The 22,547-nt window shown below is 49.3% G+C and overlaps 1 protein-coding gene across 8 annotated transcripts in view; it reads right to left on the bottom strand.

The window, feature by feature from the left end:
- Positions 1-22,547, bottom strand: part of maf-S (MAF bZIP transcription factor K) — a 152,890-nt gene that overhangs the window by 130,292 nt on the left and 51 nt on the right. For 4 of the 8 annotated variants that reach the window (XM_068370800.1, XM_068370802.1, XM_068370798.1 and 1 more), the window contains exon 1: positions 22,258-22,547. This exon is cut by the window's right edge. The gene's annotated coding sequence lies outside the window, so the exon portion shown is untranslated. The remainder of the gene's footprint in view (positions 1-22,257) is intronic. The other 4 variants (XM_068370801.1, XM_068370805.1, XM_068370799.1 and 1 more) reach the window with 2 other exon arrangements.

The raw sequence follows: 22,547 nt of genomic DNA, 5'->3' as shown, positions 1-22,547 counted from the left end.
CCCCACCCCTCTTTCGATGCGTCCGTGAAGAGCAGCATCTGCGGAGGGGCGGACGCGAACGGTATCCCTTTCAGAGTGTTCTTCCAGTCGGACCACCAGAGGAGCATGTTCTTGGAGACTAGGGTCATCTTGACTACCTTCTGAGGGGACTCTTCCGCTGACCAGAGGTCTTTCAGATTCCACTGTCGGCCTCAGCTTGAGCCTCCCTTGAGGAACTAGTTTCTCCAATGAAACCAGGTGTCCCACGAGCCTCTGCCAATCCTTGGCTCTCCTTGGGATGTCTGCTAGAAACGGCCGAATCACTTGGGTCTAGGTTGTCTAGCCTCTCCTGGGAGGGAAAAGCCTTCGCCAGCTGACAATCAAGGACCATCCCTAGGAACGTCATCCTGGTGGATGGAACTAACTGGGACTTTTCCAGGTTGATTGTAATCCCGAGGTCCCTGCAGAACTGTACAAGTTTCGTGCCCTGCTCCTTTAAGTCTGCCTCTGAGGCTGAAAGAAGCAACCAATAGTCTAGGTATCTGATCAGCCTGATGCCCCGTTTGTGTGCCCAGACTGATACCAGGGTGAATACCTTCATGAACACCAGAGGAGCTGTTGACAGGCCGAAGCAGAGGGTCCTGAACTGCCGGGATTGGGACCCCCATCTTACCCTGAGGAACTTCCTGCTGGAGGGGTGTACGGGGATTTGAAAGTAGGCATCCTTGAGATCCAGAGACATCATGAAATCCCTTCTCTCAGGGCCGCCAGCACCGACTTCGGCGTGTCCATCGTGAAAAAAGTCTTCTTGATAAACTTGTTCAGGGCCAAGAGGTCGATGACTGGCCTCCCTCCTCCCGTAGCTTTCTCCACCAGGAAGAGCCTGCTGTAGAACCCTGGGGATGGTTTCTGGACAGGTTGTAGAGCTCCCTTGCTCAACCTGGCTGCCACTTTCCTTTGCAGGGCTGCTCTCATATCGGTGTCCTTGGGTGCCAGCCATTCTGCTTGATGTTCGGGTATTAGAGAGGGCGGATCCGACAGGAAGGGAATCCTGTATCCCTCCTTGAGGACTTTCACTGTCCAGGAGTCTGCAGCGTTGTCTCGCCATGCTTGCCAATAATGCTTGAGGCATCCCCCCCCTCCGGCATGGGAAGGTGTGGGGGGCCTCGCTCCCTATCTCCTTCTGGGGAGACGGTTAGAACGGCCTCTCCTCGAGCCTGAATATTTTGGTCTAAAAGAGGCCCGGGCTGGGGCGCCGCTCCTGCGGGAGGCCCGTGGGGATTGATGCCAGGAAGGGGAGGAGGCCTCCTGTCTAGCCGGAGGTGTAGGCGGGTAGGCCCCGTCCGTTGATGGTCTCCTGTGTGAGGGGCGTCTTTCCGCCAGCTGCCTGGGCTCGGATGAACTCTTCAACTTCCCCACTCTTTCCAGTGTTTCTGCCACCGCCTGCAGGGGGAACATGGTCTCGTCCCACACCGGTGCATTCTCAGGAATTTAGCTTCCCGCTCGGGGAGTCTCCGGGGCAGTCTGTTCAGCACTGTCTCCCTCCTCCTCAGGACCCAGTTTGCCGTCTGGGTCAGGGACTGGAAGGTTAGAAATTTCATAGCCTTCCTCCCTGAGCGGATCAGTTCCTGCAATAGGGCCTGGTTCTCTGGAACCGATAGGTCGTGCGCCAGCTGAAACCCTGCTAGGGTGCACGCCCACCAGTCCAGCCATGAGGTCACGTTGACTATATCCTGCGCGGTGTCCTCCATCATGGCGGCCTCTGCTTGTGAGAACACCACCGGGGCAGTGAGGCTCCTCTCATCGAGTTGCCCTGGTTCAGGGTAGCGACGGCTTCCTCCAGTGTGAGGGGCCCTGAGTGCCAACCGTCTGGCACATAAAATTTCCTTTGAGTCCTCAGACCCGGTAGGAGCTTGAAGGAACCTTGGGCTCTCAGGGAGTTCTTCGGGCCCGCCACAAACCGGTCGACGTGCTCCATTCCCAGGGCAATGTCGGGCGCTAAGGGTAGGGTCAGGGATGGCTTCTGTTGGACAAGGTTGTCAACCATCCTGCCCAGACCCGACAACCAAGCCTGCTCCGAGGACAACTGTGGTTCGTCCAGCCTATGGTGGTGACGAATTAGGGCTAGGACTTTCCTATAAGACAACACCTCGTCCGGGGAGCACTCGCCGGTGTCTAGCAACTCCTCCACTACTTGCACCTCCGTGTCGGTAGCATCGTCAAACACGGAGGGATCAGTGGGAGCGGAGGTATCCCTTCCTTCTTGCCGGGATGATGGAGCGGCTGCCTCCATCATGGTTGGAGCCGCCGGGGCGGGGGTAGCCGTCATGGGTCTACTCGCTCCAGGGGAAATCCGAATGGAGCTACTTGTAGGTCGCAGCATCGGCGGGTTCCGTAACTTGGACGGCGCCGGTGCGACAAAGTGGCTGGGGGCCGAGCTGCTGGTTCTCATCCGCGGATGGTGCCGTAGAGCGGATAGAGCCGTTGACTTGCTGGGCAAGGGCAAGGGAAAGCGTGCCAACGGCTGCACCCGAAGGGCGGGCGGAGCCAAAGAGACACTGGGCAAGGTAGTGGGAGCGGCTCCAGCGGCTCCAGCGACCACCGAGGCAGGCACTGGAGCAGCAGCCGTACTGCTCGACCCGCGGGGAGGAAAAGCCACCCTCACAAACTTCCTCCTTGAGGAACTCTTCTTTTTGTTCCTTCTCCTCGAGGACTTAGCCTTCTTCCTCACAGGGCTTGCGTAGGAGCTAGACTTCCTTCTTCTGAACCTCTTCCTCTTCTTCCTGGTGTCCCGGTCACTGGAATCCTCCGACGAGGAAGAGCTGTAGGACGAGGAGCTGTCGGAATCTTCTGTTTCCTCTACAATTCTTCTAGGGGCTTGGGGTTTAGATACCGGGGTCAAGGGCTTCATAAAATCCGGCGGAAGTGTTGCCGTGGGCTCCAGGGGCGTGCCTATGAATAGCGGCTCGGGAGGCAAACCAGCCCTCGAACGCTTCTTCCTGCCGCATGGGGGACTTGAAGGGCGTCCTAAGCGCTGTCCAAACAATGGAGGCGGGGTCCGACGAACACGTGGTCCTCCTTTCTTTGTCCCAGCCGCCCCCGGAACCCGCTGAACCTGAAAAACACTGCCACGATGGGGGAGTAGGCGCTGTTTCGGGCTTCCCCCACAACGGGTCTTCACTGGAGACGGGTCCTGCGGGTACCAGGACCTCGTCCACGACACATACTTCCGCCACACTAGCAGACCCCCCACTCGTCTGCGAAGGCCCCACATTAACAGAATCCCCGATATCAGACTCATGGGGAACAGCAATGGGCCGTTTCCCCGCAACAGAATTACCTCGTCCCCTACTCTGGGTAGGGGAAGGTGAAGGAGAACCTCTCTCCGAAGGCGCTGAGGGCGAAGTCAAAGGCGAGGTGAGGCCCGCCTTCTTGGGAGAACGTTTGGGCGCCTTTTTCTTCTTAGTGGCGAACAAGGTCCACTGAAGTTCTGGCCAGGACTCGCACTCCGGGCACGTGGAGGAAGGGGAGCACTTATTTCCCCTACACGAGGCGCACAGCGTGTGCGGGTCGCCATCCGGCCTGGACAGCCAGGCCCCGCAAGACTTACCAGCTTTAGGCCCGGGACAACGACGCTGGGATTCCATAATAAGGGAAACACGGACACGCAAGCAACACAAGAACACAAGGCAAAACATGGTGCACAAGGGATGAGGACCACAAAGGAACACAATAGAACACGTGGTACAAAAGGCGGATCAGACGGGATAAGTGAGAGAGAGTGGCGAGATGATATCTACGCCGCAACCAGATGCTTACCCACGACTCAGACCTAGTAACGCAGCATCCAGCGCTGAACCCGGGTCGAGTATCCTTCCGCACCGGAGCGCCCCAACAAGGTAACGGAGAGGGGGAACTACCCAAAATTCTTGGTCAGTTAATGAGGAGATCCCAGATCCTCCTAAAAAAGTAATTCGAGGTAAGCACTCCGTGTTGGAACAAATCAAGGTTTCTTCACCTTTGAGAATGACCCCAAAGTTGACAAATCCCTCTTTGACCTCCTCTTACATCGGCTACCAAACATCTTCCACCAGGAGGATGACCACTCCTGATATTCTGCGCAGGTAGATTCCAGCATGCAAGGGTGTCCTCTGCAGGATGAACACAGGAAGCATGGGTCAGTCTTGACCTTTGATAAGAGGGTGCCGCAATTGTGCCCTTCAGGTCCATGACAAGTTCCCATGCAGACTTATAACCACAACACACACCTGAAGAGAGAAAAAGCAAAAACAGATTAGTTAAGAAGTAGAAAAAGACAACGTCCGCTCTCAAACAAGCCAATGGCAAAGGGGACAATAGAACACAGGTGTGTGTGACTGTGAGTGGGGTAGCCAGAACTACCCACTACCCCCTTAACTATTGGTGGGGTATTTATACCTCACTAAAAGTCTTACAGCTAGTCTTCTAGCTTTGCTGAAAGTATATTCCCTAGGAAAGAGAGAAGGGGTTTGTATTAGTGACAGAGCAAACTGCCAAATGAGGATGTTGGGAAGTACACCTTTACTCTTATATGGCCAAAGTTAAAGTCAAGTTTATGTTACATGGCACATGGACGTACCTGCCCACCAGCTAGTACTACTACTACCGTGTTAAAAGTTTAAACAACTGTTGTAGCTCTCAGTAAACATTTTCAACCATTACCTAAACATTTTTAAATTTTTAAAAATATGACAAATTCGTAGATAATTTATATTTTTCCTAACTATACAAACCTTAGCTATTTAATAGAGGTATTACTTTCGGCAGAGCTGAAATGATAAGCCATCAATTTTTAACGAGGGTTAACTACCCACACCGCTAGTAAGCTTGCTACCGCTCTCCCTCACACACCTGTGATTGAGCTCACTTTGCTTGGAGGTAGGACTTCAAGGGGGATAGGGCTGGTGGGCAAGTTTGGTTAAATAGCTAAGGTTTATATAGTTAAGAAAAACACAAATTATCTACGAATTTGTCATTTGTTCCGTAACTGGAATACAAACCACGCTATTTAATAGGGGTGACTCGCCCCTTAGGAAGAGTGGACGTCCCTGCCAATCTGGCTTTTTGGCTTTACCCGGGGGCTCCTTATCTGAGTGTGTTAGTACTCAAGGAATAAGAAGTCCCTGCGCCTTGCTAAAACCTTGCTACGCAAGGTTCGCGGACTACGCAAGCTGTGTGTGAAGGTATGTAGAAATGTGACTCGTCCTAGAAAGTTATTCCGAATTCTTTGGATGGAAAAACTGTGCACTAGGACTCTCCCAATACCACCTCATCAGGGTATGGGGACGCAACAATATTAATCTTAATACTATGTGCACAAGGGAGCATGGTTTACCTGCAGTGGTTTGAGGTCAGCTATGCAGAGAACCCAGGATGCTGCTTTCCCCAAGAGAGGGGAGAATGAAGAAAAGAATAAGGGCCAGTCAAACCTTTTCAATCATGCAGACTAAAACCGGGTAACAATGCCCTCAACCTTCTGCTACTTATCCAATAAGGGGCTTGAGGTTTTAAATCAACTGTTGTGCAGCCACCACAGGACCGATAGAAAACGTATTGAGTCTCCTGTTGCAGGTAGTGGGATGTGAACGTGTTTTGACATTTCCACACCCCAGCTTGAAGAACCTGCGCCACTGAGTAGTTTCTTTTGAACGCCAGGGAAGTAGCTATGCCCGACATAATGTGCTCTGGGGCGACGTGACGGAGGAGGGTCTGGATTCAGTGCAAGGTCAATGACACTGCGAATCCATGCTGAGATGGAGTTCTTGGTGACCCTCCTCTTGGTCCTTCCTCTGCTGATAAATAGTGCAGGCACATGAGGACGGGCTGCGGCTGTTCTCTCGAGGTACAGCCTCAAACTCCTTACTGGGCATAGTAAGAGATGGTTAGAGTCATCTGTTACAGTACGGAGACTAGAAACCCGGAAGGAGTCGAATCAAGGATCCACTACTCCCGGGTTCTGAGTCTTAGCAATAAACTCAGGGACGAAGCTGAACGTTACCTCTCCCCATCCCCTTGAATGGGCGATGTCATATGAGAGACCACGAAGTTCGCTGACTCGCTTGGCCAAGGCCAAAGCTAGCAGGAACACCGTCTTAGCGGAGCTATGAGGGTCATTGAAAGATTGACCGATGTTTTGGTCTTGTTGAGTACCCTGCTCATCAGACAGAACGGGGGAAAGGTGTAAACGTCGATGTTGTCCCACCGTTGTTGGAAAGCATCTTGCCAGAGAGCTTTGGGGTCTGGGACTGGAGAACAGTACGACGGGAGCCTGAAGTTCAGGGCCGTTGCGAAGAAGTCCACAGTCGGAGAACCCCACAAAGTCACGACTTTGTTGGCTACTAGATGATCTAAAGACCACTCGATACTCACTATCTGAGATGCTCTGCTCAGGTTGTAGGCGAGCACATTCCTTTTGCCTGAAATGAAGCGTGCCGATAGTGGTATCTAGTGGATTTCGGCCCATCTCAGTATCTCTACTGCTAGATGGGATAGTTGCTGCAAAAAAGTACCTCCTTGTTTGTTGATGTAGGCCACTACTGTGGTGCTATCGCTCACCAACACCACAGAGTGACTTGCCAGGAACTGTTGGCACTGTTGAAGGGCCAGAAAGACGGCCTTCATCTCTAGGAGATTTATGTGGAGGTACTTTTCTGACTCTGACCAGAGGCCTGAGGTTGTGTGGTGCAGCACGTGCCCCCCACCCCCCCCCCCCCTTTTTTTAAGCATCTGAAAATAGCATCAAATCCGGGGGGAGGACGAAAAGGTCCACTCCCTTTCGTAGATTCTCGTCTGTCACCCACCACTGGAGGTCTGTCAGTTCCGCAGGTCCCATGGGGATCTAGATGTCCTGGGAGTCGTGTGCTTAATTCCACCGGAACTTGAGTCACCACTGGAGGGATCTCATCCTGAGGCGACCACTAAGGACTAGACAGGCCAGCGATGAAAGGTGACTGAGGAGACGTAGCCACGATTGGCTGGAAGTTCTTCTCGTCTGAGAAAAGGTCTTGCGACCTTTCTCAGCCTTGCTATCCTGTCGTCTGATGGGAAGGCTTTGTGGAGAATGGTGTCTACAATCATGCCTAAGTATACCAGTCTTTGAGTGGGAAGCAGAGAGGATTTCTCGATATTTACCATGCTCCCCAGATCCTAGCAAAGTCTCAGAAGTTTGTCTCGGTGTTGAAGAAGGGTTGACACCGAGTCTGCTAGGATTAGCCAGTTGTCTAGATAACAGAGGAGACGGATGCCAATCCTGTGTGCCCAAGATGACACTAGGGTAAACACTGGTGAAGACTTGTGGTGTTGTGAGAAGACCGAAGCACAGCACCTTGAACTGGTATATTCTGTTGTCCAGGCTGAATCTTAAGTACTTCCTTGAAGACAGATGGACTGGGATCTGGAAGTACGCATCCTTTAGGTAAAGTGTGCACATGAAGTCTTGCGGTCTTAATGCTAGTCTGACCGTGTCTGCCATCTCCATGTTGAACCGAGTTTGTTTGACAAACTTGTTCAGAGCTGAGGTCGATGACTGGTCTCCAGCCTCCAGACACCTTCTTTACAAGAAAGAGTTGACTGAAGAAGCCTGGGGATCCGTAGAGGACCTCTTGGAGAGTGCCCTTCTTCAACAGGGTCTTGCCCCCTTGCCGATCCCATGGCAAGGAAGTTCAATAACACTGGATTCCTGGTCAGGGGAGGTAGAGATGTTATGAACGGGGCACGATATCATAGACTGACCACTGAGATTGTCCAGGAATCGGCCCCAAGTTGCTTCCACCTGTTTGCGCAACTTTGTAGGCATCCCCCCACTGGTGGAAATACAGGGAGACTACCTATCCTAGCGTTTGCGGCCTCGGCTGCTCCCTCTAGGATTTTTCCCTCCCCTGGAGGACTTTTTGCCTTTCCTGTCTTTGACAAGAAAGGGCTTAGACACAGTTGTCTTCAATGCAGTTTTTGTCGTCGTTGTGGTCTTGGTTGGACGGGACTGCTGTGGTGCTGGAGGTTTATAGGGCTTAGATGTTAAAGCCCTATGGAGGAGGAAGTCTTGATGAGACTTTCTCCACCTCTCAGCAGCATGTTCCACATCCTTAGGATCAAACAGATGGGACCCCTCTATGGAGGAATGTCTGAGCCTATTGATCTCGACGCTAGGGACCTTCTGGTGGAACCTCTCAGCTACTGCATCTCGACATTTCAAGATGATATTTGCCCACAAGTTCGAGACTTGGTGGGCAAGAAACTTGATCGTGTGAGTACCTGAGAGCAGGAAGGTTTCCATAACTTTCCTGGTACGTTCCTTGGAGAAATCCTTGGATCGTATCAGGATACCCAAGATCCCTAACCAGATATCAAGCCACGAAGTAGCTTGCATAGCATACTTCGTGACCTTCTCCTGGTTAAGGATCTCGGCTGCGGAGAACGAGACCTGCCGGTTGGAGTCTCTCTCGAGAGGGATTCCCCTGGTTAGCTCTTCCAGCGAGTGGTGAGGAGGAAGAGCTGAACTGGGCGCCTCCAGGATCTCGGAGTACCTCCTCTGCAATACGCGAGGAGGCGAGAGGAGCTTGTTCGTGGTACCGGAACGGTTGGAGGCGGCAAACTCGGAGAGGTGCTGGGCAATCTTGTCCCTGGTACTCTTTACCCCTTGAGACCAGGGCAGGGCTGCACTGGTCTTAAGAGGGTTTTTGAGTACCAAAGACGCGGTCTAGGACCGTGTCCTTGCCCTCTCGAGGGAGGATCTCTGGGTCGGAAAACCCGTTGAGAACCCTCATTTGAGTCAGAACCTGCCAGAATGCATGTTCTGACTCCTGCTAGTCTCCTCCTGTTGAAGGACTTGCAGCGAAGTCTCCTTCTGTCCCCAATGGCTCTTCTTGGGGAGAGTCGCGGACATTCCCTGAGTGGCTGGCTGGCTACATTCTAGGCCTGGTGGAGAACTTCGGCTTGGTTATGGAGTCTTTGGAGTCCTTCCGGGGAAGGAGGTAAGACTCCAACATCGATGTGTGTGGCATGTCCCTTCTATTCTCAGACTGCGGGGAATTCTCAGCGTGAAGAAAGATTTCCTCCAATGGTGTGATAGGGAAGTCTCTCTCTTCGCGTGGTTCCCTAGGTGACGGGAGATCTTCGTCCGACAAGGATGGAGAGTTTGTCTGAGGAATAGGAGGAACTTGCCTCAATGGTCTGCATGGAGTCAGCTTCACCCTCAGGGAAGTGACCGAGTCCGAAACTCCTCTTTTCTTCTTCAAAGGGGTAGAGGAAGTCATGGTTCCATGCCTAAGATCTGGAGCTATAGGTCGCTCTGATGAGCGATCAGACAGGACAGGCTTGAAAGCCTGGGTTACGGCTCTGATTAAGGAATTGAACCAGGGCTGCTGGCTGACAAACGCACTATCAGACAGATCCCCTAAAGGTAAAGGGACCGAAGGTTCCCTAGGGGGAGTTACGGGAATAGGTGGGTTCGCCTTAGAAGGTAGCTTATGGATCCTGAACCCCTCTGCATGAAATTGTTTCCCTTCTCCCACAATGCGCGATGGTATGTGCTTGCGGGGAGGGGAATGAGGCGATGGCAACCTTGCCGGATGACGTGCCTGTTGGTGCGCATGCATGCGCGCGGGAGAATATTGGCGCTCGCGCGAGGGAGAATAACGATGCTCGCACAAGGGAGAATATTCGTGCTCATGCGCGGGAGAATATTCGTGCTTATGCGCGGGAGAATATTCGTGCTCATGCGCGGGAGAATATTCGTGCTCATGCGCGGGAGAATATTCGTGCTCATGCGCGGGAGAATGTTGGCGAGCGCGCGCGTAGGAGAATCATGATGAGCGCGCGGGAGTGTGTTGGTGCACGTCCGTAGGAGAGAGAGGGCGCGCGTATGCATCTCTGTGCGCGCAGGAGAAAGATGGTGCGTGTGCATCTCTGTGCGCGCAGGAGAAAGATGGCGCGCAGGTGAGGGCGGTAACATGGTTGTCGCCTCACCTACAAACTTGTGCGCAGGTTTTTGCTGGCTCGTTGGTTGGCGCGTAAGATGGCGCACAGGAGAGCGCTGGTGTGCAGGTATTGTGGGGCACACATGTTGGCGCGCAGGAGAGCGCTGGTGCGCAGGAGAACGTTGGCACGTAGGAGAATTGGCGCGCAGGTGGGCTCTGGCACGTAGGAGATCGTGAGCGTGTGAGCGCAAGGCGCATAGGTGCAGGAGAGCGCAAGTTCGCTGTGGTGTGCTAGCGCGTAGGCGACACTGGGCATGTTTGCACAGGGTGCGCAGGTGATCGTAGGTGTGCGCGCATATGCGCATGCCACGCAGGAGAGCGCTGAAGATCAGGATACTGATGGCATGTAAGCGCATGTTGGCGCGCAAGCGCGTGATGCTCCTGCCCTTTGTGAGGGCGAGCAGGATGAGTGGTGCGCCGAAGCATTGTTGTTTGACGAGCTGCTGGTGAGCGCTGGTCAGGGCGCGTGGTGCGCAGGGCGAGAGTGATGGCGTGCAATAGCACACTTTGGAGGAGCTTTATTAGGCTCATACAGGAACGGCGATGGTAGGTCGGCAGGTCTGTTGGATGGATGGTCGACATGTCCTTTAAAAGGATGACCATTCACCTAAGGAGATCATGAACGATCTGCAAAGAGGTCCAGGACTGAAGTCACAAGACTGGTTGCAAGTGCAGTGATAGACGATTGAAGGTCTAGGGGATCCTCTGCTGGGGACTGCATTGAAAACGTCGAACCAAAGAGGCGCCTCCTCACTGCAGGTGAAGGAATGCCTCTAAGGCAAAGAGAAAGGCGAGCCTTCCGACGGATGCGCCCTCTGGGGGCCGTTGGATCAGCAAGCTGACCGTCAGCAGTCCTCCGAAGAGGAGTCTCTGTAAGTGAACTCCCCCGAGGGAAAGAAACACTAGCAGGAGAGACCGATGATGAACTTAGTTTCCCCCTCGGAGGATGGTCAGGAACGGGGGAAACTAAGTCGGCAGATCCAGTTGTAGAGTTTGAAGTAGCAGAGGAGATGGGTGATGTCGCATGAGACACCTCTGACACAACAACGTCGACAAGAGTCAGGGGATCTACCTCTGACGGCAACGATGACTGCTTGACAGAAGCACCCATGCAGATGAACTCGAGCAGTGCTTACTTGAGGGCGAACCCGTGAGCCCCAAATCTGAAATACATTAGTTAGTGACAAGGCATCACCCGGGGGGGGGGGGAGAGAAGGTGCTGCTTCGCTAGGGGAAGCAAGCCCATCTCTCGAGACCCGGGGTTGGTCAGAAATAAATTGGTCTATGCTACTACTCGACGGTCTCTCGAAAGAGACCGACCTAGTAGGAGCTTCGGAGGAGGTTTGGGCGACGGAAGAAGAGGCCTTGGGTTTTCCTTCCTTCGAAGCAACCTTCGAAGGAGAAATATCCCGCTTGGACTTCTTCTTCCGCCGTCGCGAAAACCTCTCCCACTGGGAGGAAGACCACTCCCTACACTCACTTCACTTGTTGACACTATCACACCGTTGACCACTGCAAGAAGGACAAAGGGCGTGATAATCCGTCTCGACCGCCGACACAAATGTTCCACGGGGGCAGTCGGAGAGTCCAGGGCAGGTGAGCATCGTCGCAGAAGTTAACTTCACACACACTCAGTCTAAGAAAAAAGAGAAAACAAAATGGCGTTAATGGCTGCCAATTGTCGGCGAGGATAAAGAATAGCAACGACCGTTCACCATCCGAACCGAAAACAAAGTCAGCTCAATCACAGGTGTAAGGGGGAGCAGTAGCAAGCTACCCTCCCTACCCCCCCGCTAACTAGCGGTGTGGGTAGTTAACCCTCGTTAAAAATCAATGGCTCGTCATTTCTGGTACTCCAAAAAGTAATACCCCTATTAAATAGCGTGGTTTGTATTCCAATTACGGAACAAATTAAACATTCCTTTACTAAAGCCATAACTTCTTTGCAAAACAGTAACAGACCAGTTGATTATAATTGATGAATAGTATCATGAACAGGCTAAGTTTTCATTGTCTAATCTCACATGACAAATGTCCACTTTGAATGAAGTCTCAATTTCCTAACATTAAAGCATACATTAGGCTAATTTGGAATGACAAGAAGCATTTATGAAAGCAACAATAATTTGAACCTCTTTTACTCTCCATAAATACAAATCTCTCCTCATGTACTATAGTCAAGAACTCTGCATTAGCTAAATACTGATGTATTCCCTAAACAAAGGATTTTTTATGTCAATTCATGAGACTAAAACTTTTTATCCACTAATCAGGAATATCATCTACTGCTTCCAAACTACAGAAAAAAAAGTTTAAAGCATCTGTGTCTACCAATAAATAACCTATTAAAACGGTTATAATGACGAGACTACATTTTTGATAACGTATCTTGAGAGTGATATACATTATTACCGACCAGAAACATCAACACAGAGAATGGGGTAAAAGGGCATCCAATATTCATGTTCTCAGGTCTGGCAGTGGTGTACAATTGATAAGAAACTTATTGTCCACGACAGCTGATAACAAGTCATTGGGCTTAATTGGTTGTTAGCACCAATTCATTCAAGTTATTAAGCCAGGTAGCTTTTTGGCTCCAACATTGTAACGCCTGTTATTTCTAAAGGATGGTTCATTTCCATACCCTTAAATTCCCATTCTTCTTCTAAAAGAACCTCAGAAAAATTCCTGCATTGAGAATTCTCGAGCAGGATCCATCCCTCCTGAGGCAATGGACAGCTGCTTGGTTGTCTGAAAATTTTATTTGAGTTCCTCTTTGGGCCTAGTTTCTGCAACAGACTACCATCAACACTATGCTGTCGACTAACAAATTAGGTAACCCAACATACTGCACTATACTGTATTGTTTTTATGTGGTTTCTATCACAATATAAAAGGGATTTTGACGAAGGAAAAATCTATTTCTGGGCGAGGAACCTGTGTCGCTCCATGAAATGCTCCTCTAGCACCATTTCTAAGGCATAGTTATTGCTGAATATACCAGAGAAAAAAAAAAGAGATGCATGGAATGCCAGGAATGAGCCTAGCTCGCTCAATCTTTGAGTGTCGGTATAGAAAACTGGGGCGTGATTGAACCACGACCATAGATCCCTCACCAATTAGACCTCTCCTTCATCAACATCACCCATCTCTACCTACATCTCCCCACCCCCCATCCTCATTCCTCCTCAGCACTTGCGTTGGTCAGACGTGTTTTGTTTTGCTCTGTGTTGTTTTGTGTTTTTTAGAAGATATCCGACGTTTTAAAGATCCCTGCTCCCAAGTTGAGTACTGTATTATATTTGTCTGTTTGGGATTTCTAGGTAGCGACACTTATTATTCTTACCCGTGTTTGGTTTTTTGTTTTCGCTGCTGGTTGTTCCCTTTCGGGGGTTCGCTGCGGCCATTGTGTGTCGCTTCCTCGTGATCTCTGTTTTTCGGGTTGGCATTTTGTTCCTTATACTATTTGTAAGCCCTTGTATGTTTTGGACATCTATTTCATATCTTGGCCAGATCATATTCTATTTATTTTTATTATTTTAGTGAATATACCCTTCAGGTTTTTTTAGTGCTGTGTTTGATATCCTACTTAGTCGATCCGTAAGCGGTTCGATGGGTAGCTTTCTTGCCAACCTTTTCGGGGAGAAAAATGTGCTCTCTTTTGGTTGTTCTGGATCGCTATTTTCCCAATTTCGGAAGACCTTTTGTTTTTTATTTGCCTTTTCCCCTTTCCATTTCGGCTTATTCTCGATTTAGAAAGGTTTAGGTTTAGTTTTATTTTATATCTCTGTGTTCTTTTCCCCCTAACATTCTCATTTTGCATGTTCGATTTTATTTTAATCACGTCATTTACGTCTGCCATTATTTATTGTTTATACATACGATCGCGGGAGCTACATGCTTGCCGCCGTTTCAGGTTTTTCCTTTGTATTTCGGTGGGTGGGCCCCTCCTCCCTTCGATCACGATGGTCACCTGATTTTGTTCTGGTCTCCCCCTCCACCTCTTGGGTCCCTTCCCCTTACGCCTTCGCCTCCCTCTTCTTCGGAGGGGGTTGGCTTTGGTCACGTGCTCTATGGTAGTAAACAGGAAGTTCCTCGAGGTGGGGGTTGGCCCATACGCTCCCTACATCGGTACGGGTAGCACTCTCTTCTCGCTTTGCATTGGTTTTATGTATTGTATTAGTGCATACACACACTTCAGTAATAGTACACTAGGGTACATACGTAGAGTACACAGTAAGACTGCACAGTCATTGCCACACATATGTAAATGTTGTAACAACAAAACACTGTTGTTCTTATCTAAAAACACATGCTGATACTCTAGTATATATTACTGTAATACAGTATATGAACATAAAAACATTCGAAGGGGTGCCACGAGTGTTTCCTAGGACTAGGTGGAGTGCCTAGGAAAGGAAGATCATGTCAGGATGGACCGTCATGCCCCTTTCCATGCTCCATTCCGCTGAGGAAGCGAGAGCAGTCAGCCTGTTGATAACGAGCGATAGTGTTCTCGCCACATACCGTAGTAGTGGAAATATGGAGTAGGCAATGCTACCGAAAAGGCATTACCCAAAGAACAAAATCACTGTATCACTTGATGGTGAGGCAAGCACTGGCGAGATGAACGTTGCCCAGGCGACCGCTGGTGCAGCAAGCCATGGGGAACGCCTGTACCACTGCAAGCAAGGAAAGTGGCACCCACTTGTACTTGACGTCTAGCAAGCTATGCGTAGCGCGCTGGCAAGTGAGCTACTGAGGTAGCGATCACCTGTGGTACTTGAGATATCAAAGCATGACACGCTGGCAAGTAGGGTCTAACAAACTCACTATGGTGAGCATGGCGCGTAGTTGAGAGAACGTGCAGACTTTTGTCAGGAAGAGGGGCTCGCCCACTCACCTCGCTCGGTGGTTAAGCGCGTGACACAGCGCAAGACTAGGGTTTGTGTTTCTGCAAACTAATTCGCCCTGGAGAAAGACGCTTAAGCATATCCTTCTTCTCTAGATCATCGGCAAGCAGGCTTACCTTCTCATATGCAAGGAGACAAAGAAGGCTGGGCTGTTGCTGTACACTGCCACAAAGGCAAAATACCAGGTTCTCCCTTGTGAGAGGTCTAAAACCTAGGTGCAGATCCCGAAAGACTTGACACGACAGCAAGAAGGGAGCTGCAAGCAGCCCCTAACACCATTGTCCTCTATCTCCAAGAATATATGCTCTGAAGAGCTGAGGCAAGGCATTGATAAATCGAGCACAAGCTTGCAGAAGCCCCATGCGGGGGGGGCCACTCTGGAGAAGGGAGTCTTTCCCAAGAGTGGGATGGCAGCCCAACACCTGAAGACAGACCTCCGGGCAGTGTACTCTGCTTTCAGTCAACATGTTGCGCAAGCTCAAGGTCGGCATCATACGCTGCCTGCAATATGTAGCGCCGAAGCTAGTTTCTGGATTCACCCCAGAGGGATCGCACGACAGGTAACCCGGAGAGATATTTGTCTACATCTGCTCCTATTCATCTGCCAAAGCAGGGTGGTTGAGCTGTAGCTATAGTCACCAAGGGTAGAGACAATAGACTCTTTCAGCACATGACCTCCAGAGCCTCTAAGGAGAAGACTGAAATCAACCCCGACCCTGGGGAGGCAGCTATGCACTCCCACTATGTCCCTAACCAAAAGACTTCAAGCAGCTGTTCCTTGCACGAGGAAACCGCATGCCCCAAGCAAGGTGCTTCAGCAGTGAGAGACTCCCTTACAGCCGAGGTCAGCGCTGCTTCTCTAGGGGAAGCAGGGGGGACCTCAGAACTGCAAGGTTGTCCGAGGGTCAAAGGGCCATCACTCTTACTTGACCGATCCTTACAGGTGAGCGATCGTGCAGTCAGAATGACAAGAACAAGCTGACAGAGCCAGATGGTGAGAATGAACTTGAAGGAGAAGAATCCCTCTTGGCCTTTCGCCGCTTACTGTATCGCTACTACTGGGAGGGAGGCCACTCCCTACACTTGTTAAAAGGAAACGCCTGTGAACAGGTGTGACCCTGCATGCAGGACAAAGGCCGTGAGGATTTGTCTCCACAGCTGACATAAAAGTGCCACAACGGCGTCATTCTATGGCAGAACAAACGCTCATGATAGATCCTCACATACAAACACTCTGAAAGAAAAAAGGGAAAGTCTTTAAGTTTTAGGCCAGTTTGTGTTTATTCGGAATGTGTAAATAAGTTTACGGGAGAGAAAAACAGCACGTCTGTTCTCTACGTTACCTGTCCCACACCTGTGACCGAGCTCACTTTGCTTGGAGGTATGACTTCAAGGGGGATAGGGTATAAATATCTAAAGATTTGTATCGTTAGGAAAAATAAAAATTATCTCCAAATTTGTCATTTATTCCGTAACCAACGCTATTCATTAGGGGTGACTCACCCATTATTAGGGTGGACGTTCCTGGCAATCTGACTTTTTGGCTTTACTCAGGAGCTCCTCATCTTGAGTAGGTTGGTACCAAATGTAACAAGTCCCTACACCTCGCTAAACCTTGCTAGGTAAGGTCTGCAGTCTACGCAAGCTGTGTGTTGAGATAAGCAGTGTAACTATGAAGTTAAAGTTATTCCGAGTCTTTGTAGGAAAAATCTGTTGTAACTGAGACTTTCCCAATACTGTACTGTACCACCTCGCCAGGGAATGAGGACGCAACAGTACTGACACAAAACTAGGTACACAAGGGAGTATGGTTTACCTGCAGTGGTTTTGAGGTCAGCTTGTACAGAAAACCCAGGCTGCGGCTTTCCCCAAATGAGGGGAGAATGAAAAAAAGAATAAGAGCCAGTCATACCTTTTCATTCACGCAGACTAAAACTGGGTAACAGTGCCCTCAACCTTCTGCTACTTGTCTAAAAGGAGCTTGAGGTATTAAACCAGCTGGTGTGCAGCCAGCACAGGACCGATAGAAAAGGTATCAAGACTCCTGTGGGTCTCGTCTTGCAGGTAATGGGCAGTGAAAGTTGTTTGGCATTTCCACACTCCGGCCTGTAAAACCTGCATCACAGAAAAGTTTCTTTTGAAGGCCAGGGACGTAGCTACAACCCTGACATCGTGGGGTCTGGGGCGACATGACAGAGGAGGATCTGAATTCAAGGGATGGTCTATGACCCTGCGAATCCAAGCAGAGATGGTATTCTTGGTGATCCCTTTCTTGTTTCTCCCTGTGCTGACGAACAGTGAGGGCACTCAGGGCCGGGCTGCTGCTGTCCTTTAGAGGTAAAGTCTCAAACTCCTCACTGGGCAGAGTAAGAGATGATCTGAGTCGTCTGTTACAGAGCGGAGACTCGTAATCCGGAAGGAGACAAATCAGGGATCCACCATCCCCAGATTCTGAATCTTAGCAACAAACTCAGGGACGAAACTGAACGTTACCTCTTCCCAACCCCTTGAATGGGCGATATCGTATGAGACCATAAAGTTCGCCGACTCGTTTGGCCAAGGCTAAAGCGTGTTAGGTGGCGATCTGTTGCCTGACGTAATGGTTTGTAGGGAGGCCTCCTTGAAAGACCTGAGAACTCGAACCATGCTCCATGGGGGAGGTCTCACTTCAGGCTAAGGACAGGTAAGTTCGTAACTCCGTATGAGTAAGGAAAGTTCTAGCAATGAGGAAATGTCCATTCCATTCAGTCTGAGGGCGAGACTTAAGGCTGAGCAATAGCCTTTTATCGCCGGGACTGAAAGGGGCATTTCTTCATGCAAATACACGAAGAACTCTCGCTATCGCTGGAATAGTGGCATCGAGTGGAGCTTTGTGGTAGATGTTATGTAGTTGTCCGAGTAGATCGTGTCATGGAGGGAGTTCTCTTGGAGGCTCCGACAGGAGTTGCGGACAATCCAGGACCTATTTCGCATGATGCCATAGCGGACCTATGAGGATCATTGAGAGGTTGACCGAAGTTCTGGCCTTATTGAGTACCCTCCTAATCAGACAGAACAGGGAAAAGGCGCAAACGTCAATGTTGTCCCATCTTTGCTGAAATGCATCTTGCCAGAGGGCCTTGGGGTCTGGGACTGCAGAGCTATACTACAGGAGCCTGAAGTTCAGGGCTGTTGCGAAGAGATCCACAGTCAGAGAACCCCACAAAGTCAGGACTTTCTTGGTTACTAGATGATCCAAAGACCACTCGGTACTCATTATCTTATATGCTTTGCTCAGGTTGTCGGCGAGCATATTCCTCTTGCCTGGAATGAAGCATGCCGATTGCTGTATCAAGTGAGTTTCAGCCCACCTCAGCATCTCTACTGCTAGATGGGAGAGGGGATGTGAAAAAGTACCTCCTTGTTTGTTGATGTAAGTCCCTATTGTGGTGTTGTCGCTCATCACCACCACTGAGTGGCCTGCCAGGAACTGATGGAACTACTTCCCTCTTGGTAAGGGTAGAAGAGACTCTTTAGCTATGGTAAGCAGCTCTTCTAGTCTTGTTCTCTGGTCTTGGGTAGTGCCATAGCCTCTGTACCATGATCTTCCACTGTCTTGTCTAGCTTATTTCTCTTCCTCTTATTTTGTCAAGGTTTTACAGTTTATATGGAAAATATTTATTTTAATGTTGTTACTGTTCTTAATATATTTTATTTTTCCTTGTTTCCTTTCCTTCCTGGACTATTTTCCCTGGGTTGTAACTTAGCAGAACGGTTACAGGTACCTGGCAAGAGGGCGCACTGGTGGTACACCTGGCTACCCAATCGGCGATTGCCACGAGTTTTGAAATTTCATCCGTGACGTCAGGGACGTATAGCTATATATATAACTACCGGGTAAGTCAGATGTTTAAAATTAAATTATATATAACATCCAGGTAGTGGCATCGAGCGCTAGAAGCGTCCTTGTGTCAAGAGGAGGATGCGTCCTCACGTCGAGAGCTGGAAGCGTCCTTGCGTCGAGAGCTGAATGCGTCCTGACGCCGCGAGATGGAAGCGTCCTGGAGAGGCAGGCTGGATGCGTCCTGACGTTGCGAGCGGGAGACAGAGGCGTCCTGACGTTGCGAGCGGGAGACAGAGGCGTCCTGACGACGAGAATCGTAAGATTCCTGGCGTCGTCTAGAGGAAGGAGAAACGCGGCGTCGAGCGCTTGACAAATCGCGGCGCATTTCCCTGGGAGAGGAGTGACACCGTCTGTCGTCCTGCAAGGGAGAGGAACTCCTTTCCCTCTTACTAGCCGATTTCTTCACCGTTAATTTGTCGTCCTTATGCCTGGCCGACTGGGGGGAGGGCGGCTAAAAGCCTGAACAAGTCACACCAGTTGTTCCTGCATAACGGTCATAAAAGATTTCGCGACCGCTGCTGGGTCTCACGATTCCGAAGGCGAAGGCTGCCGAGTCACGCTGGTAGCAGGAGAAGGTTCTTTCGACGGTCCGCCGTCACCTGAAAAAAGAGGAGATCCCTCGTTCCTTCCATCTATAGGTTTAGACCTTTTCGCTGGAGCGGCGTCCCAGTCATCGTCGGAAGGAAAAGGTTCCGGGTTACTTGACAAGGGAGAGCGAGAACGGGTCTGGTCAGCTTGATGTATCCATCTTCTCTTGATCGGCCTCAAAGCCTCATACTGCCATCTGCGTCTAGGAGAGGGGCTCGGGAAAGACACTATCACTTCCGACACGCCTTTTCCGTGGCGGTCATGAGTAGCCTGGGAAATAGCAACAGGACTGCTTGAGGCAACGGCTGACCGAGGATACGTACCTCTCACTCCCTTGCGGCCGTCGACGTACCTTCTCCCTTGGTCCTAGGAGCTTGGTAGAGGTCTAGACCTAGGGGCGTGACAAGTTCGATCAGTCACCACCTCCACTGTACTTTCACAAGCCCTAATTCCACAAGCACTCTTACCTTTCAAGGCTGCAAGCTGGTCCTTAAGAGCCTTCATCTCAGCTGCCATCCTGGTGTACTGAGGGTCATCCATAGTTACCGTTCCTGTAGAAGGAGCAGGGGCTACTACCTCAGGAGAAGGTTCAACTTCTACATTAGAGTTAGTAATTAAGGGGTCAAAAGAAATGTCTTAGCTAACCTCGCAAGCAGACTTAGATTTAGATTTAGAAGCCCTCCTGGCTTTATCTAATTTTAACTTACGCACAAAGCGCTTCATATCCAACCATTCCTTTTCACTTAAAATCTCACAATCTTTGCACCTTTTATCCAAGCCACACTCAAAACCCCTGCACCCCAAACAAACAGTGTGAGGGTCCACCGAAACTTTAGGTAACCTCACCTTGCATTCTTCATTCACACAAACACAAAAATGAAGTTTATCAGACTTCGTAAACAAAAAACAAAAAACATCCAAAAGAATAAATCACAAAAGGGATTGCCAATCCACAGGTCAGTGTACGTCACCAAAATATAAGTCCAATACAGCGACACAGGGAAAGCGAGTGAAAAACTCTAATGGTGGACCAACGATGTTGTCAGTCCAACCGGCAGAGATGATCTGAGGAACAGAAAACGGGAAAGATTCCAAGTACCACCCTGTAAGGGTTGTTAACCACCTAACCGCACAACCACCACTCGGCGGTTGCCGCGAGTTTTGAAAAATTCTGCCGGACGACAGAGACTATAGCTATATATATATAACTGCCTGGTAAGTTCTATTCGTAAAATTGATAAATACGAAGTTCCGCCAATCATCGTACTTAGAACCTATCAAATTAAATGGTTAATATATACTTTAATAACTAGCAAAACTGAAATTCGCTCTAAAAAATGGACAAGTGCTGGCTAGTTTGGTATTTTTCTCTATTAGTTTATTGGGGGCTTGGGCATAGTTTACATCTGGGAGACTGATGTCGAGTTACAGCGGTAACTGCGCAGGCGTTACTTGCATTCGCTTTGGCCAGGTTTTCTGTTTATAGTATGATGTAATCGTTACCTGGCTTTTTTAACTAATTAGAAGTCTCCAAATATCTACGCACAAGTTCCCAGATGTTGTTCTACAACAGCCATTGGGGTAGTTTGTAGCGCTACGGCCAAGCGTCCTAATTTGCTTATTATCGCTCCGACTGTTATCTTGTATAGAATAAAAACGTTTGGAAATGGTCTACGGATCTTAAATATGTTGTGTAAGGGGGAGGGTCCGCCCCCCTGGGTAAGGACACGGCTTTTAGCATAGGTTAGGTGGGTTTTTTAAGTTAGCTTCTCCTGTCGTACTCGTAGGTAAGGAAACTGTTGTGTAAGGGCGGGGGGGGGGGGGGGGGGGGGTCCGGGCTGGGTTAAGGATATGGCTTTTAGCATAGGTTAGGTGGGTTTTTTAAGTTAGCTTCTCCCGCCAAAATCGTTTTTAGAACGACGGCCACAGATCAGAATATTCCCGTTTTCTACGGGATCTGGCCGTCACCCTACAGACGCTCCAGCCATTGTTTCCACCCTTCCCTTCAGTTTGCGTTAAACCACCATCACATAAAGACGTCTCCAAGACGGAACTCAAGGGAAGCACAATCTATTTCAAAATTTAGTGTAATTTCATGTGTCGGCAATTAATTGGGATGGAAACGCTCTCCATTCAGTGTATAGCTATTGTAGCCCATGTGAAAGTAATAAAAAATAACCCCGAAATAATGAGCGACAGAGATTGCGAGCGCAGCTCAATATTACCGCTTGCCAGTTCATACGGAGCTTGCAGTTTTTCTTTTTCCGCGGGCGAAGCGAGTTCACGGCGGAGCAAACACCACTAGAAGGACGTAAAGTGAATCCTAGATAATCATGATGCTTTAATTTTCAATCACTTACATGAAATGTATATTTATATTTTTCCAACTGAATATTTTGCATTTTTGACCAATATTGTTGCTGCAAATCACTCGTTTTTTAGGCATTTCCCCACCCTAAAAAAAATCTGGTTCCCCAATGGGTTACCCCATAATTATCTTTCAGTAAAGGGGTCCAAAAACTCCTGAACGGGTGATTAGTCCAATAATTATGCATAAAACACAAGAAAACGAGTAGGAAAAACATATGGTTCATGTATTTGGCTTGAAATTAAAGTATAATACATTTACTAATTAAATATATTAAATGTAAAAAGTAAACCTGAAATTACTTCAAAGTAACGGAAAACAAGAGATCAGGTATTAATAGAAAATATCAAACTTTCTTTGCCAACCAAGGCTATATCGTTACCATAAAATTGACATATGGGTAGGTAACAGAAGGCTACAGCATAGTGAGTCCCTATCTAAGATTTACATTGAAATAAGATAAAACCTAACTTATTCACAATAGTTACCATGTAACGACCATAACCTACTTACCGACATGTCAATTTTCATAAGTTTTGCTTACTTCAACTGCGTAAGACTTCCTTCCAATGTTGTCTTCAAAATGTGTACGCGAACTCTGTCTACGACCTTGTGAAAATAATAAAAAGCTAAAGGCAATGTGAGTTTTCCTATACCTTGGTCTGTCTTCTTTCCATTTCAAGCTGGAGTCAACGCAGATAATATGGCGTCAGTGCCTAATATAATTTTTGCTGAATCACTGTAGAGCGTACCTTTCCTTTGACAGAGTTCCTTTTTGTGTACAAATACCAGACTCCCCACTC

Source organism: Palaemon carinicauda, chromosome 3, assembly GCF_036898095.1.
Source record: "Palaemon carinicauda isolate YSFRI2023 chromosome 3, ASM3689809v2, whole genome shotgun sequence".
Lineage (NCBI taxonomy): Eukaryota > Metazoa > Arthropoda > Malacostraca > Decapoda > Palaemonidae > Palaemon > Palaemon carinicauda.
Note: the sequence above shows the minus strand (reverse complement) of the source record. Positions and strands in the feature narration are given on the sequence as shown.